Below are 18084 nucleotides of genomic sequence, written 5' to 3'. Positions count from 1 at the left end.
CGCTGAATGTCCGGTCTGTTAGGTATGATGAGATCCAGGATAGGGCCAAGTCTGTGATGCCAAGGGATGAGAGGGTCTGTAATAATAGGGAATGGTCCACTGTGTCAAAGGCAGCCGACAGGTCGAGGAGGAGGAGGACAGAGTAGTGTCGCTCTTGGTGGTTAAGAGGTCATTGGTGACCTTAGGGTTGTTTCAGTGGGGTGGTGTGACCGGAAGCCAGATTGTAAGCGGTCAAAGAGGAAGCAAGAAGAGGGATGGGAGGACAGTTCAAGGTAAACGTGTTGTTCCAGTAGTTTGGAGGCATAAGGGAGAAGTGATATAGGGCGATAGCTAGATACAGAGGATGGGTCAAGAGAGGGCTTTTTGAGGATAGGTGTGATGGAGGCATGTTTAAAGCTTGAGGGGAAAACACCAGTTGTTAGTGATAGGTTGAAGAGATGGGTTAGGGTTGGGATGAAGACTGTGGTGAGGTTTGGGATGAAGTGGGATGGGATCGGGTGCACAGGTGGTGAGATGCGATCTTGAGAGTAGAGTGGAGAGTTGATTTTCTGTTATGGTGGAGAAGTTGGTTTTGGAGGTGGAGGGCTGGGAAGTCGGGAGGAAGGGCTCTGGGGGTTGTTGACCAAAACTGTCTCTGATGCTATCAATCTTCTGCTTGAAAAATGAGGCAAAGTCTTCAGCTGAGATAAGTGGGGAGGGAGGAGGTGCTGGGGGACAGAGGAGAGAATTGAAGGTGTTGAATAACTGTTTAGGGTTGTGAGACAGGGAGGATATGAGAGATGAGAAGTAGGTTTGTTTAGCTGTGGCGAGTGTGGTCTTGAAAGTAGTGAGGGACTGTTTGAATGTGATGAAGTGCTCGTTGGAGTGGGATCTTTTCCATCTGTGCTCAGCAGCCCTGGAAGCTCACCTCAGTTCTTTGGTCAGGCTGGTGTGCCAGGGCTGTCTGTTGATTTTGCGAGCTTTGGTATGTGTAAGTGGCGCAGCAGATTCCAAAGCCACAGCTATTTTGGTGTTATATAGAGCGGCAGCGTCATCCGCATTGTGTAGGGAACTTATGTCTGTGAGAGGGAGGAGAGATTCAGAGAATTAATGTAGGTCAAGATGTTTAAGATTTCTGCTAGGGTGTGAAAGTTTGTGGGGTGGGGATTGTAGACATGGAGTGGAGAGAGATGAGAATGTGAGAAGGTTGTGGTCAGAGAGAGGAAAAGGTGAGTTAGAGAGGTTAGATAGGGAGCAGAGGCGGGTGAAGATGAGGTCCAGTGTGTGACCATCTTTGTGGGTGGCTGCAGAAGACCATTGAGTGAGGCCGAAGGAGGAAGTGAGAGATAGAAGTTTAGAGGCAGCTGAGAGGAAAGTGTCAAGGGAGATGTTGAAGTCGTCCATGATGATAGTGGGGATGTCCGCAGAAAGGAAATGAAGTAGCCAGGTGGTGAAGTGGTCAAAGAAGGTGGTGGCTAGCCCTGGGGGGCGGTAAATGACAGCCAGTTGGAGGTTGGAGGGGGAGTAGATGCGCACAGAGTGCACCTCAAAGGAAGGGAGGGTAACAGAGGGTGGCAGTGGGATTGGGGTGAAGGAGCAGTTATCTGACAGGAGAAAACCAACTCCTCCACCATGTTTGCTGCTGGGGCGGGGTGTGTGAGAAAGGTGGAAGCCACCATAAGAGAGTGCAGCAGGGGAGGCTGTGTCAGAAGGGGTGAGCCAGGTTTCGGTGATGGCGAGGAAGGAAAGTTTGTTAGTAATAAAAAGATCATGGATGTAGGAAAGCTTGTTGCAGACAGAGCGAGCGTTCCACAGAGCTCCTGTTAGTGGGACTGGGGAGGCGGGGGCTGGGTGAATGGGTATAAGGTTAGAGAGGTTACGGAAGGTTGTGATAGAACGTGGATGGGAGGTAGAAATGATTGTGGGGATGTGGTGAGGAGGACCAGGATTTGTAGAGATATCACCAGCAGTGAGAAAGAGAGCAGAGAAAGTGTTAGCAGGTGGGAGCAGGAGAGGGCATGAGGGGCTGTCTGTGCTTGGAGACAGAAGATTGTATGTTAAGGAACAGTTCTGAGGAGGAGGTGAGGTGAATGGGGAGGATTGAAGCAGAGATAACCAGTTCCTTACTTGGTGTGGGGATTGGGGAAGGTAGTAGAAAGTGAAGAATTATAGGGGTGAAAGTGAAAACAAACAGAAACATTGTTTACAGTGACTGGCCAGGTACCTTCAGGTTCAATTCAGGCTTTAATTCTACTGTAATCCACACTTTTAGGACACACTTATAGGAATCACACTGCAGACTAAAGTCATTGCAGACTGGAGCTATGCAATATATGTAAAACTAAGTGCATTCAGGTGTGAAGCAGAGAGAAGAGGTCTCTGCTCATCATGGTCAGAGAATTAAGGGTGGACCAGATGCATATAATCAAGCCTGAGTAAACCAGGTCATAAATAATACAGGGTAAGCTGAGGTTAGCTGAAAGGCATACCATGAGAATGCTAGAAGCAGAGGAAAATCTGTGTGCAAAGCTGGGTGATGTACTATGTGCACTTCATTGACAGACAGCAGGAGAGCAGGAGAGCTGGGTGAGTGAACATACCATGAGAATGCTAGAAGCAGAGGAAAGTCTGTGTGCAAAGCTGGGTGATGTACTATGTGCACTTCATAGACAGACAGCAGGAGAGCTGGGTGGATGAACATACCATGAGAATGCTAGAAGCAGAGGAAAGTTTGTGTGCAAAGCTGGGTGATGTACTATGTGCACTTCATAGACAGACAGCAGGAGAGCTGGGTGGATGAACCTACCTGTTGGAAGAATGGAGATGCTTGTTAGAGTGCGATGGTGGCAGGTAGCAGGGCACAGTCTGTATACATCTTTCAGGTTTTAATTTTACTGTAATCCACACTTTTAGGACACACTTATAGGAATCACACTGCAGCCTGCTACATACTCCTAGACATCCTAATGAGCTCCTGGCCACCAGAAACGCAGAGTAAGCAGATCCGCCATGGCTTTATTACCAGGATGTCTAGCCAAGACCGAATTGTGATGTTCACTAAGGACTCTCAGATGAAGATTCACCTGCACAAACAGTTTACCAAGTGGACAGGTAGTAGGGGCATCCCCCTGAGCCTAAACAACCTCTCTTTCGAGATCAGAGCATATAGCCGCGATAACCACAATTATTTTCACCCACAGGAAAACTAGATAAGGCATCTGCCTTAATGTTTTTTTTCCCCAGCCTATGAGTTAAACCTGGTGAAGAACAATGCCCATTTTGCCTGTCAAAACGTTAAACGTTTTGCAGATTCTAAATATACAAGATTCTTTTTGTCCGTGATAACCATAACTGGATGAACTACGCACTCCAGAAAATGACGCCACTCTTCAAAAGCACATTTGATTGCCAAGAGTTCCCTGTAACCTATATCATATTTTTTCTCTGCAGACAGCAGTATTTTTTTTAAAGTATGCACATGGATGCCATTTACCAGGTGACGCACACTGCGACAATGCAGCCCCCAACCCCACCTCAGACACTTTAACCTTAACGATAAAAGGCTGAGTGACGTCAGGCTGCATGAGGATCGGTGCAGATGCAAAACACTTTAAGTTATCGAATTCCCCCCTAGCTGGACTGGACCACTGGGAAAACTCCTCAGGACATTCCCAATCCAGTACAGCCCAAACTTTCGCCGGATCGGTGAGAAAATCTGTAGACGATAACACATATCCTAGAAAAGGGATCTTCTCAAGTGAGAACATTCTTTTCTCTGGTTTGACAAATAACTTATTGTCTCTGAGTATATGTAAGACCTGCCTGACATGTACCTGATATGACTTAAGGTCAGGTGAATAAATTAATATGTCATCAAGATAGAATAAAACAAATCTGCCTACCAGATGACTAAATATGTCATTTACAAAGTGATGAAACATGGCGGGAACATTTGTCAACCCAAATGGCATCACCAGATTCTCATAGTGTCCCTCAGGAGTATTGAAAGCTGTTTTCCACTCATCCCGTCTTTAATCCGAAACATCCAGTTTTGAAAACCATTTTGCTTCTACAATCTGATTAAAGAGGTCTGGGATGAGAGGGAGCGGATATGGATTCCGCACCGTGATCAGATTGAGTTCGCGGAAATCTAGACAGGGGCGTTACACCCATCTTTCTTCCTTAGGCCGGGATCACACAAGCGAGAAACACGTCCGTGTCTCGCATGTGAAATCCAAGCTCTGGCGCCGGCACTTCAGAGCGGAGCGTGCGGCCGCATAGCAACACATGGACCCGCACGCTCCGCTCTGAAGTGCCGGCGGCAGAGCTTGGATTTCACATGCGAGACACGGACGTGTTTCTCGCTTGTGTGATCCCGGCCTTACAAAGAAAACCCCTGCAGCAATGGGGGATGAGGATGGTCTGATGTGACCCTTTGCCAAACTTTCCGTGATTTAGTTCATGGCTTACCTCTGTGCACCAGAGATATTATATAGTCTGTTCTTAGGCAGCTTGGCCCCAGCAGCAAGATAAGCGGCACTCTCAAAAGGACGATGGGGAGAAAGCTCTTGGCACCCCTGTTCTGATAACACATTCTCACAGTCAGACAGGTATTTAGGCACACACTGGGTATCCACCCTAGCAAGCCGGTTGCCCAAGCTACCACATGATTGTGCAGAGTGAGCCAAGGAAGTCCAAGAACCACAGAAGAGGGCAAACCCTCTAGCACATAACCGTCAAGAACTTCTGAGTGCATGGCCCCTACCAGAAGATGTAACCATTGGACGACTGGAGTAAAATACCCTTGTCTCAAGGGTGCGGAGTCGATGGCGATTATGGGTATGGGTCTTGACAGTGTATGTGGATTGATGCCCTGGATCTGGACGAACCAACCCATTTTACAGAAATACAGACACATCTACCTTCATTTCACCCAGACGAATTTCAGCTAGCAGAAAAAATTGTGTCCTAAGAGGTGATAAGTACACCCGATGTGCTATCCTCTCCGCAACCTGAGCTCTTTAGTTTTCCGGCAGCTGCTTTACTGTGAGATAGGGAAGGACATGTGCCCACAAAATGGCCCTATTTAACACAGGAAAACACACTCCTCCTTTGCGCCGAACAGACTGCTTTCCAGTCTGAGATGCCGCACCCAACTGCATGGATTACCCAGATGACTCAGACCCGATTTCCCTTGGCCCTGGACCTCCCGCACATTGAGGTGTCTCCCTATGTCTCTGGCAAAGACGGCAATCAACCTGGATAGCCAGAGAGATGGCTTCATCAAGGGAAACTGCAGTCTCATACAGTGCTAAAGCATCCTTCACCCTTACTGGTAGCCCTTCTCAGAACTGGCCACGGAGTGCGGGGTCATTCCACTTAGTGTCTGTAGACCACCATTGAAACTCGGAGCAATACCTCCGCCGGCCGGTCTCATTGCTGGAGCTAGTGCAGTGTGGACTCAGCCAAGGAGATGTGGTCGGGATTGTGGTATATATGACCCAGCTCCAGAAAAAATTCCTTCACCATCTGAAGCGACTGGGAGTCAGACAAGAGAGAAAATGCCCATGTTTGTGAGTCCACCTGAGGGAACAAGATTATTATCCACACCCGTTGCTCCTCGAGGGCGTAACCTAAAGTTTACAGGACTCCCTGAACTTGTCATGCCCCCCAAGAGAACCTGTAAGGCAAAGTGATCAAGTGCTCCACTAATCTAGTGGAGTCATGGTTCCCACACCTGATGTGTTAGCGTGTTTCTAAATGACAGTATGTAAATCTGCCACCTCCAGGCTAAGCTGTTGCAGTTGCCCTGTCAGATTTTGTGAATTCTGTTGTCGAACTCCCTCCTGTGGTCGTGAATGGTACTTCGGCGAGTTCTGTCCATGGACTCCCTCTGGTGGCTGTGAGTGAAGCTGCTGCTTCTGAGGTTCCTTACACAGGTGACGTGGTTTATCCTTTGGTTGGCTGCTCTATTTAACTCCACTCAGATCGTTACTCCATGCCAGCTGTCAATGTTCCTGCATTGGTTCAGTTCGCTCTTGGATCTTTCTGGTGACCGGTCTTCTCCAGCAGAAGCTAAGTTCCTGATAGTTATTATTTGTTCATTGTTTCCTTGTCCAGCTGGTTATCATGATTTTGTCTTGCTAGCTGGAAGCTCTGGGATGCAGAGTGGCATCTCCACACCGTTAGTCGGTGCGGAGGTCTTTTTGCACACTCTGCGTGGTCTTTTGTAGTTTTTTGTGCTGACCACAAAGATACCTTTCCTATCCTCTGTCTGTTTAGTAAGTCTGGCCTCCCTTTGCTGAAACCTGTTTCATTTCTGCGTTTGTGACTTTCATCTTTACTCACAGTCATTATATGTGGGGGGCTGCCTTTTCCTTTGGGGAATTTCTCTGAGGCAAGGTAGGCTTTATTTTCTATCTCTAGGGCTAGTTAGCTCTTAGGCTGTGAAGAGGCGTCTAGGGAGAGTCAGGAACGCTCCACGGCTATTTCTAGTTGTTGTGATAGGATTAGGGCCCGCGGTCAGCAGAGCTCCCACATCCCAGAGCTTGTCCTGTGTGAGTTTAACTATCAGGTCGTGTCGGGTGCTCCTAACCACCAGGTCATAACAGTACAGCTGGCCCAAAGTATTAATGCATCTTAATAGAGGGATAAGAGAAGTTCTGAGGCCTTTTTTTTTTCTTTGCACTGTGTTTTGTCTTTCTTTTCCCCTAAACCTTTGGGTGGTTCAGGACACAGGTGTAGATATGGACATACAAGGTCTGTCCTCTTGTGTGGATCATCTCACTGCAAGGGTACAAAACATTCAAGATTTTGTGGTTCAGAATCCTATGTTAGAGCCTAGAATTCCTATTCCTGATTTATTTTCTGGGGATAGATCTAAGTTTCTGAATTTGAAAAATAATTGTAAACTGTTTCTAGCTTTGAAACCCCGCTCCTCTGGTGACCCCGTTCAACAAGTAAAAATCATTATTTCTTTGTTGAGTGGTGACCCTCAAGACTGGGCATTTTCCCTTGAGCCAGGAGATCCTGCATTGCGTGATGTTGATGCGTTTTTTCTGGCGCTTGGATTGCTTTATGATGAACCAAATTCAGTGGATCAGGCATAGAAAATCTTGCTGGCTTTGTGTCAGGGTCAGGATGAAGCGGAGGTATATTGTCAGAAGTTTAGAAAGTGGTCTGTGCTTACTCAGTGTGCCCTGGCGGCAATTTTCAGAAAGGGTTTTTCTGAAGCCCTTAAGGATGTCATGGTGGGATTTCCCACGCCTGCTGGTCTGAATGAGTCTATGTCCTTGGCCATTCAGATCGATCGGCGCTTGCGTGAGCGCAAAGCTGTGCACCATCTGGCGGTATTCTCTGAGCATAGGCCTGAGCCTATGCAGTGTGATAGGACTTTGACCAGAGCTGAACGGCAAGAACACAGACGTCGGAATGGGCTGTGTTTTTACTGTGGTGACTCCACTCATGCTATCTCCGATTGTCCTAAGCGCACTAAGCGGTTCGCTAGGTCTGCCACCATTAGTACGGTACAGTCTAAATTTCTTTTGTCCGTTACTCTGATTTGCTCTCTGTCGTCCTATTCTGTTATGGCATTTGTGGATTCAGGCGCTGCCCTGAATTTGATGGACTTGGAGTTTGCCAGGCGCTGTGGTTTTTTCTTGGAGCCCTTGCAGTATCCTATTCCATTGAGAGGAATTGATGCTACGCCTTTGGCCAAGAATAAGCCTCAGTACTGGACTCAATTGACCATGTGCATGGCTCCTGCACATCAGGAGGATATTCGCTTTTTGGTGTTGCATAATCTGCATGATGTGGTCATTTTGGGGTTGCCATGGCTACAGGTCCATAATCCAGTGTTAGATTGGAAATCTATGTCTGTGTCCAGCTGGGGTTGTCAGGGGGTACATGGTGATGTTCCATTGCTGTCAATTTCGCCTTCCACTCCTTCTGAAGTCCCTGAGTTTTTATCAGATTACCGGGATGTATTTGAAGAGCCCAAAGCCAGTGCCCTACCTCCTCATAGGGATTGCGACTGTGCTATTAATTTGATTCCTGGTAGTAAGTTTCCTAAGGGCCGTCTGTTTAATTTATCTGTGCCAGAGCACGCCGCTATGCGGAGCTATATAAAGGAGTCCTTGGAGAAGGGTCATATTCGCCATTCACCATTCACCATTGGGAGCAGGGTTCTTTTTTGTGGCCAAGAAGGATGGTTCTTTGAGACCTTGTATTGATTACCGCCTTCTTAATAAGATCACAGTCAAATTTCAGTATCCTTTGCCGCTGCTGTCTGATTTGTTTGCTCGGATTAAGGGGGCTAGTTGGTTCACCAAGATAGATCTTCGAGGGGCGTATAATCTTGAGCGAATTAAACAGGGCGATGAATGGAAAACAGCATTTAATACGCCCGAGGGCCATTTTGAGTACCTGGTTATGCCATTCGGGCTTTCTAATGCTCCATCTGTGTTTCAGTCCTTTATGCATGACATCTTTCGAGAGTACCTGGATAGATTCATGATTGTATATTTGGATGACATTTTGGTCTTTTCGGATGATTGGGAGTCTCATGTGAAGCAGGTCAGAATGGTGTTCCAGGTCCTTCGTGCGAATTCCTTGTTTGTGAAGGGGTCAAAGTGTCTCTTTGGAGTTCAGAAGGTTTCATTTTTGGGTTTCATTTTTTCCCCTTCTACTATCGAGATGGACCCTGTTAAAGTTCAGGCCATTTATGATTGGACTCAGCCGACATCTGCGAAGAGCCTGCAGAAGTTCCTGGGCTTTGCTAACTTTTACCGTCGCTTCATCGCTAATTTTTCTAGTATTGCTAAACCGTTGACTGATTTGACCAAGAAAGGTGCTGATGTGGTCAATTGGTCCTCTGCGGCTGTAGAGGCTTTTCAGGTGTTGAAGCGTCGTTTTTCTTCTGCCCCTGTGTTGTACCAGCCAGATGTTTCGCTCCCGTTTCAGGTCGAGGTTGATGCTTCTGAGATTGGAACAGGGGCTGTTTTGTCGCAAAGAAGTTCTGATGGCTCGGTGATGAAACCATGTGCCTTCTTTTCTAGAAAATTCTCGCCTGCTGAACGCAATTATGATGTTGGCAATCGAGAGTTGTTGGCCATGAAGTGGGCATTCGAGGAGTGGCGACATTGGCTTGAAGGAGCTAAACATCGCGTGGTGGTCTTGACGGATCACAAGAATTTGACTTATCTCGAGTCTGCCAAACGGTTGAATCCTAGACAGGCTCGATGGTCGCTCTTTTTCTCCCGTTTTGATTTTGTGGTTTCATACCTTCCGGGATCTAAGAATGTGAAGGCTGATGCCCTGTCAAGGAGTTTTGTGCCTGACTCTCCGGGTGTTCCGGAGCCGGCGGGTATTCTTAAAGAGGGGGTAATTTTGTCTGCCATCTCCCCTGATTTGCGGCGCGTGCTGCAGAAGTTTCAGGCTGATAGACCTGACCGTTGTCCAGCGGAGAAACTGTTTGTCCCTGATAGATGGACTAGTAGAGTTATCTCTGAGGTTCATTGTTCGGTGTTGGCTGGTCATCCTGGAATCTTTGGTACCAGAGATTTGGTGGCTAGATCCTTTTGGTGGCCTTCTTTGTCACGGGATGTGCGTTCTTTTGTGCAGAGCTCCCACATCCCAGAGCTTGTCCTGTGTGAGTTTAACTATCAGGTCGTGCCGGGTGCTCCTAACCAGGTCATAACAGTCAGAGCAGTAATATAATCCATAATGGATAAAAAAATTAGTTTTGGTCAGAGCTAATGTCACAACTCTGCTCTTGGGTGACCAGGGGCACCTTCCCCGTCCCTGACGCTAAGGTGCGCCCCAGTGTCCCCTGTTCCCCAGGTTACTTTTGAAGGTGAAGATGCTGGTGCCACATATTTTGCCTTATCTCTTGAATCAACCCTCATTCTGTTCCCTTCACCCACCTAGGGAAGATAGGAATAGTAGTGCACCGTAGTACACCAACCAGACAAACAAGGTAACACGAACAGGGGAAACAGAAAATAGCAGGCATATAAATATTCACTCACATATAACAAAGGAATGCATTGGGGAGTGAAGGATGGGATAAAACCAACTCCCACCAATATCACATTCCCTAAACCAAATAGTCACAGTTAAAGGGAGGGTGCCGTGATTTTAGTTTTTGTATTAATAATTATTGATTATATAATCAATTATTTTTAATACAAAAGTAAATGTACTACTTTCATACTTTTTTATTTATTCATTTTTACTTTTACCACTGGAGGCCGCCATTTTCATTAGTGGGGGTGTGTGTGTCTGGGAACGACACTTGCACTCCTCACTTACGGCAGCCATGGGCATAGGAGCCAACGGTGGGACCCGACCTCAACCTCATCTCTTTCATTGAGGCTGCTCCTCCTGCCTCTCAGCTGTGACTTGGGCCCACTGAGCTGCTACTCACAGCTGTGAGAGGAGATCGCGGCCATTTTGTTTTTTATTTTCCTCTGTCATCGCACACACAGCTCAGTGTGTGCGATCATAGCAGAAGCTGCCAGGGAGAAGCTGCTGCTGGGAAGAGAGGTTCAGGGTGAGTATCTGCAGCCAGGAACTGTGATTGCAGCCTGTACTTAGTATTACAGCACAGGCTGCAATCACTGCTCACTGCCGACCTGTTCTGAGCAGGGAGATCGTCACACTGCTCTGCCCTGAACAGGATTCAGCACTTCCTGGGAGAGGACTGAAGGTAAGTACAGAGTTTTTATTTTCTTATGCATCTACCACTGCTACCTGCCCCTAAATACCACTGCTAGCTGCCCCTAAATACCACTGCTACCTGCCCCTAAATACCACTGCTACCTGCCCCTATATACCACTGCTACCTGCCCCTATATACCACTGCTACCTGCCCCTATATACCACTGCTACCTGCCCCTATATACCACTGCTACCTGCCCCTATATACCACTGCTACCTGCCCCTAAATACCACTGCTACCTACTCCTATATACCACTGCTACCTGCTCCTATATACCACTGCTACCTGCCCCTATATACCACTGCTACCTGCCCCTATATACCACTGCTACCTGCCCCTATATACCACTGCTACCTGCCCCTATATACCACTGCTACCTGCCCTTATATACCACTGCTACCTGCCCCTATATACCATATACCACTGCTACCTGCCCCTATATACCATCTACCACTGCTGCCTACCTCTATATACCATCTACCACTGCTGCCTGCCTCTATATACCATCTACCACTGCTGCCTGCCTCTATATACCATCTACCACTGCTGCCTACCTCTATATACCATCTAGCACTGCTGTCTGCCTCTATATACCATCTACCACTGCTGCCTGCCTCTATATACCATCTACCACTGCTGCCTACCTCTATATACCATCTACCACTGCTGCCTGCCTCTATATACCATCTACCACTGCTGCCTGCCTCTATATACCATCTACCACTGCTGCCTGCCTCTATATACCATCTACCACTGCTGCCTGCCTCTATATACCATCTACCACTGCTGCCTACCTCTATATACCATCTACCACTGCTGCCTGCGTCTATATACCATCTACCACTGCTGCCTGCCTCTATATACCATCTACCACTGCTGCCTGCCTCTATATACCATCTACCACTGCTGCCTCTATATACCATCTACCACTGCTGCCTGCCTCTATATACCATCTACCACTGCTGCCTGCCTCTATATACCATCTACCACTGCTGCCTGCCTCTATATACCATCTACCACTGCTGCCTACCTCTATATACCATCTACCACTGCTGCCTGCCTCTATATACCATCTACCACTGCTGCCTGCGTCTATATACCATCTACCACTGCTGCCTGCGTCTATATACCATCTACCACTGCTGCCTGCCTCTATATACCATCTACCACTGCTGCCTGCCTCTATATACCATCTACCACTGCTGCCTGCCTCTATATACCATCTACCACTGCTGCCTGCCTCTATATACCATCTACCACTGCTGCCTGCCTCTATATACCATCTACCACTGCTGCCTCTATATACCATCTACCACTGCTGCCTGCGTCTATATACCATCTACCACTGCTGCCTACCTCTATATACCATCTACCACTGCTGCCTGCCTCTATATACCATCTACCACTGCTGCCTACCTCTATATACCATCTACCACTGCTGCCTGCGTCTATATACCATCTACCACTGCTGCCTGCCTCTATATACCATCTACCACTGCTGCCTGCCTCTATATACCATCTACCACTGCTGCCTGCCTCTATATACCATCTACCACTGCTGCCTCTATATACCATCTACCACTGCTGCCTGCGTCTATATACCATCTACCACTGCTGCCTACCTCTATATACCATCTACCACTGCTGCCTACCTCTATATACCATCTACCACTGCTGCCTGCCTCTATATACCATCTACCACTGCTGCCTGCCTCTATATACCATCTACCACTGCTACCTCTGTCCTGTGTAGCTAATCCTGTCCTGTGTACAGTATCACACAGGACAGGATTAGATACACGGCGCAGCACAGTATCACACATAACAGGATTAGATACACGGCTCAGCAGTCAGTATCTAATCCTCTCCTATGCACTCCTCTCCCCCCCGCGTGTCTTTCCCCATTGTGGTTTATTATTTTTGTTGTGGGGGATGAGGGAGTCGAGGATTATGCGTTCGGTATGGTATAAAAAAGATTAATAAAGGACTTTATTCTGGCCGAGTATTTTCAATACATGTGAGATCTATGTGGCGGCATTATGGGTGATCTATATGGCGGTATGTGAGAACACTGGCGGTATTATGTGTGATCTATATGGCGGTATGTGAGAACACTAGCGGTATTATGTGTGATCTATATGGCGGTATGTGAGAACACTGGCAGTATTATGTGTGATCTATATGGCGGTATGTGAGAACACTGGCGGTATTATGTGTGATCTATATGGTGGTATTATGTGAGAACTGTATGACAGTATTGTGTGATCTATTTGATAGTATTGTGTGTGATCTATATGGCGGTATTATGTGAGAACACTATGGCAGTATTATCTTCAGAAAGCGGACCCATTCTATGGTGGTTCTGGCTGAGCACCTGCACGCGGGTCTGGGGTAATAGAGGGGGCAGCAGGACCTCCAGTTAGGTGCAGTCAGGGCTGGAGAGGCGGCTGAAGAGAGGGGTCTCATTTTTATTGTTACTATATGGCTACATTTCCTTCCCAGCGTCACCCCGTACTGCGCCTGTCGCCTCGCTTTCACACATCGCCAGGACAGGATGGAGAAGACAGGATCTGAGGAGGGGAATGGGGTCTGCATGCAAAGTCTGGATCAGACCAGGCCATCAATCCGCAGAAATGTTTCCTGGATTTCTGTGGAGCAGACGGTCCATCCATGAGTATAAAAGACAGCGCCCTATGTACAATCCCTGGCTGCTCCGCGCACCAAACAGGGGGCCCCTATAGACCAGCACACTGCTCTCCTGAAATACTCTGTGCTGCTGTCACCCTGCTCCCTCCACCACATATCTCCCAGAATCCTTGCTGCCTGCCATCCTCGGTGACTGTCTACTTGTCAGTATAAGGCTGCCTTCACACTATCAGTATTTGGTCAGTATTTTACCTCAGTATTTGTAGCCAAAACCAGGAGTGGGTGATAAATGCAGAAGTGTATATGTTTCTATTATACTTTTCCTCTATTTGTTCCACTCCTGGTTTTGGCTACAAATACTGATGTAAAATACTGACCAGATACTGATAGTGTGACGGCAGCCATACTCTGCAGTCACCAACAAAATGGCTGCTCACTGGGTTCCTGAATATCATCCTCTCCAATCCCTTAGCAAACACCCAGAAGGGGAGGAGACATCACACACGTCAGCAGACTCCGCCCATAATTACTGCAGTGCAGTAATGTGAGCTAGTTCTACACTAGGTTTTTCTGAAATTTCAGCAGCTGCTCCCCCTAGTGTTTAAAAGTGGAAATTCCAAAACTTTTCAAATTATTTTTCATATTTTACTAAATTATAAACAAATGATAATATTTTTTAAGAAAATGTAATCATTAATTCTTTACATTTTTACAATTTCTAATTTTTTTTTTTTTTATGGCACCTTCCCTTTAAACTGACCAAACTCCTACTCTTACAAGCCCCAAGTCCTATCCTCCCAGCCATGCACCAAAGCTATCTCTGTCGATGTGTGTCAGTCAGGACCCATATTATGTATCGAATAGGAGGGGCAAACCATGCTCAGCTGACCCTAGCTCACAGAGCTCTCAACATGACCGATTAACCCCTGGTCTGCCAAATGAAATTTACACAATTTAAAAAAGAAGTTGAAGTGCTTCTTTTCAGTGCAGGAGTAGGAGAAATCAGACGCTGCGGTCTTCTGGCTCCTGTCTGTCATGGTAACTCTGTGACAATCACTATGGGGATAGTAACGGGGGTGTCTTTCCATTACTAACAAACACCGCGAGCTCTACTATAAGAGGTGCTAAAGTAGGTCCCCAAGCCGTTCAATAGTAAAATGAAACCTTGCACTCAACTTAATTTATTGTAGTACGCTTAACAAACGTTTCGGTCGCATTTGACCTTCATCAGTGACGTACTATACTTAGTGTATTTATGATGTCCGTGGGGATAGTCTCTGGTATTTCAGCATTTCTAGTGGATCTGGCAATAGCAATTGCGTGGGCTTGTGATCTTAATCCTAGGATGTTTTGGCACAGGCACCTCAGACGATGCATCCACCACTTGTCTCATCCCGCGTCTGAGGTGCCTGCGGACATCCTAAATACACTGTCTAAGTATAGTACGTCACTGATGAAGGTCAAACGTAACCAAAACGTTTGTTAAGCGTACTACAATAAATCATCACGCCATTAAGTTGAGTGCATTTTACTATCTCCATTACTAACCTCTGGGCTTGATGTCACCTGACAATGCAAAGGTGACATCAACCCCCCACTATAACCCCACTTGCTACCACACCAGGGCAAGTGGAAAGAGCTGGGCAATGCGCCAGAATTGGCACATTCAATAGATGCGCCTTTTCTGGGGCAGCTGCGGGCTGCTCTTACCAGCCTGAGTATGTCAGCCACCAGCTGTCTGCTTTAGATTGGCTGGCTGTCAATAAAATGGGAACCCCTCTATTCATGATAACCAGCCTTGCTAAAGCTGACAACTGAGGGTTGCAGCCCACAGCTGTCAATTTTACCTGGCTGGTTATCAAAAGTACAAGGGAACCCATCCATTTTTTAAAAAATATTTATTTATAGCGCAGGTGGTGGCTGATGAATACTCCCATCAGCCGCCACCTGTTCTCGCAGTTTACAGTGGAATACAACCCTCAACATTGTCCCATGCTAGTGCTGATCGAAGTGTGAGCAGGGGACGATGATGTGAGCTGTCTTCAATTCAGCACCCGGCGTCGGGGAACAGCACGAACATCACCGCTGATTCCCAGGTGCCGGTATGTGTCACTTTGATGACACACAGATATCATCAGTGTGCGGGACATTTGGCGGCCCGTGCTGTTACCGGAAACACTGACATCTGAAAGAGCCCTTAGTGGAAACTCGAGTATTTACCAAGCTTTGGACTAATTTTGCCAATTTTTAGGAAAAATGCTCGGGAATCTGGACATGAATCCGAATCTGCAACGTTCGTGCCCAATTTGAGATTAGTGAACATTTTCCAAACAAGTTCACTCATCTCTAATAACTACAATAACACTGTTCTATGTGTGGTGTTACATGGGGCTGCTGGTGACATTTGCTACATTATCAGAGAGTTATCACTGAGTCATCTGTGGTGTTACATAGGACTGCAGGTGACATCTACTACATTATCTGTACTCAGAGAGTTATCACTGTGTTATCTATGGTGTTACATAGGACTGCAGATGACCCTCGATCATCTTCTGATCTTATTTTCAGTTTTTTCTACCAAAACCAACCTGGAAACAATTTGGTGCAATGATGGTTGCAGATTTCTCTGTCTTTCTGGAATATTTGGGAGCCGCGTTGAACGAGTTGTTAATGAGCTGCCATAGTTTGTGTAAGGCGCTAGTGCCGCCGTGTGCAGGGTTAAGCCTTCGTGTAATACCGCCATCCCCTCCCTTGCTGGTAACGCGCCGGTGGGCTTCACAGCTCAGCACTTCATCCGTTTATCATCTGCACCCATCTGTTGTAATGCGATTTTCTCAGCTCCGCCTCGCGCCGCGCTGCAGACAGACTAAACACGATTGGTCCCTGTAGGGCCCGGCTAGTGGGGTTTATTTTCCTTCGTATTTCTATATATCCACTGATGAATGTCTGCGGCTCAGAAATAATCCTGGAAACTTCTTACGTCTTGTAGCCGGAGGGCAGAGTATGGATTCAATTGACTGAGCTGTACACAGCTGATTACAGCATTAATACCACCATAATGGGCGTTTATTGTGTCCCATCTGCCTGCGGTTATGGTGTTAGTCGAGGTCTAATGCCGGGAGCTGGACTCCCAGGGCTCACATTACTGGATCTTCCAACATCATAATGGTTAATGCTCACACTCCAGTTACATCCAGAGCTGCGCTCACAATTCTGTCAGCTGACACTCTCACTATTGGGACATGCAGTGTTTAGTCCAGATGTGGCACATTATGGATGTCCTGTATGGATAGTGTCCACCAGGAGACACAATGAACCCACAGCCACCTAGGAGGACACAACCGAGCTGACGGAGATGGTCAATGTAACTGCAAACCCGACATGACTGATGGCTGGAGATGGTGCTGTGAGGACTGGATCAGAGTGTGAGGACTGGATCAGAGTGTGAGGACCGGATCAGAGTGTGAGGACCGGATCAGAGTGTGAGGACCGGATCAGAGTGTGAGGACCGGATCAGAGTGTGAGGACTGGATCAGAGTGTGAGGACCGGATCAGAGTGTGAGGACTGGATCAGAGTGTGAGGACTGGATCAGAGTGTGAGGACTGGATCAGAGTGTGGGGACTGGATCAGAGTGTGAGGACTGGATCAGAGTGTGAGGACTGGATCAAAGTGAGAGGACTGGATCAGAGTGTGAGGACTGGATCAGAGTGTGAGGACTGGATCAGAGTGTGGGGACTGGATCAGAGTGTGGGGACTGGATCAGAGTGTGGGGACTGGATCAGAGTGTGAGGACTGGATCAGAGTGTGAGGACTGGATCAGAGTGTGAGGACTGGATCAGAGTGTGAGGACTGGATCAGAGTGTGAGGACTGGATCAGAGTGTGGGGACTGGATCAGAGTGTGAGGACTGGATCAGAGTGTGAGGACTGGATCAGAGTGTGAGGACTGGATCAGAGTGTGAGGACTGGATCAGAGTGTGGGGACTGGATCAGAGTGTGGGGACTGGATCAGAGTGTCGGGACTGGATCAGAGTGTGAGGACTGGATCAGAGTGTGAGGACTGGATCAGAGTGTGAGGGCTGGATCAGAGTGTGAGGGCTGGATCAGAGTGTGAGGGCTGGATCAGAGTGTGAGGACTGGATCAGAGTGTGAGGACTGGATCAGAGTGTGAGGAGTGGATCAGAGTGTGAGGAGTGGATCAGAGTGTGAGGAGTGGATCAGAGTGTGGGGACTGGATCAGAGGGTGGGGACTGGATCACAGCGTGGGGACTGGATCAGAGCGTGAGGACTGGATCAGAGCGTGAGGACTGGATCAGAGTGTGAGGACCGGATTAGAGTGTGAGGACCGGATCAGAGTGTGAGGACCGGATCAGAGTGTGAGGACCGGATCAGAGTGTGAGGACCGGATCAGAGTGTGGGGACTGGATCAGAGTGTGAGGACTGGATCAGAGTGTGGGGACTGGATCAGAGTGTGGGGACTGGATCAGAGTGTGGGGACTGGATCAGAGTGTGAGGACTGGATCAGTGTAAGAGCAGAGATCAAGGACACAAGGAAAATCAGGATCACACTCTACCTGAGATCAATCCACTGCTACAGTTGTGCTCAAATGTTTACATACCCCGGCAGAATTTTTGCTTTCTTGTTTTTTTTTCAGAGAATATGAATGATGACACCAAAACTTTTTCTCCACTCATGGCTATTGGTTGGGTGAAGCCATTTATTGTCACACTACTGTGTTT

The sequence above is a fragment of the Ranitomeya imitator genome, chromosome 6 (genome assembly GCF_032444005.1).
Source record: "Ranitomeya imitator isolate aRanImi1 chromosome 6, aRanImi1.pri, whole genome shotgun sequence".
Taxonomy (NCBI): Eukaryota; Metazoa; Chordata; class Amphibia; order Anura; family Dendrobatidae; genus Ranitomeya; species Ranitomeya imitator.
This window is presented reverse-complemented; position numbering follows the sequence as displayed.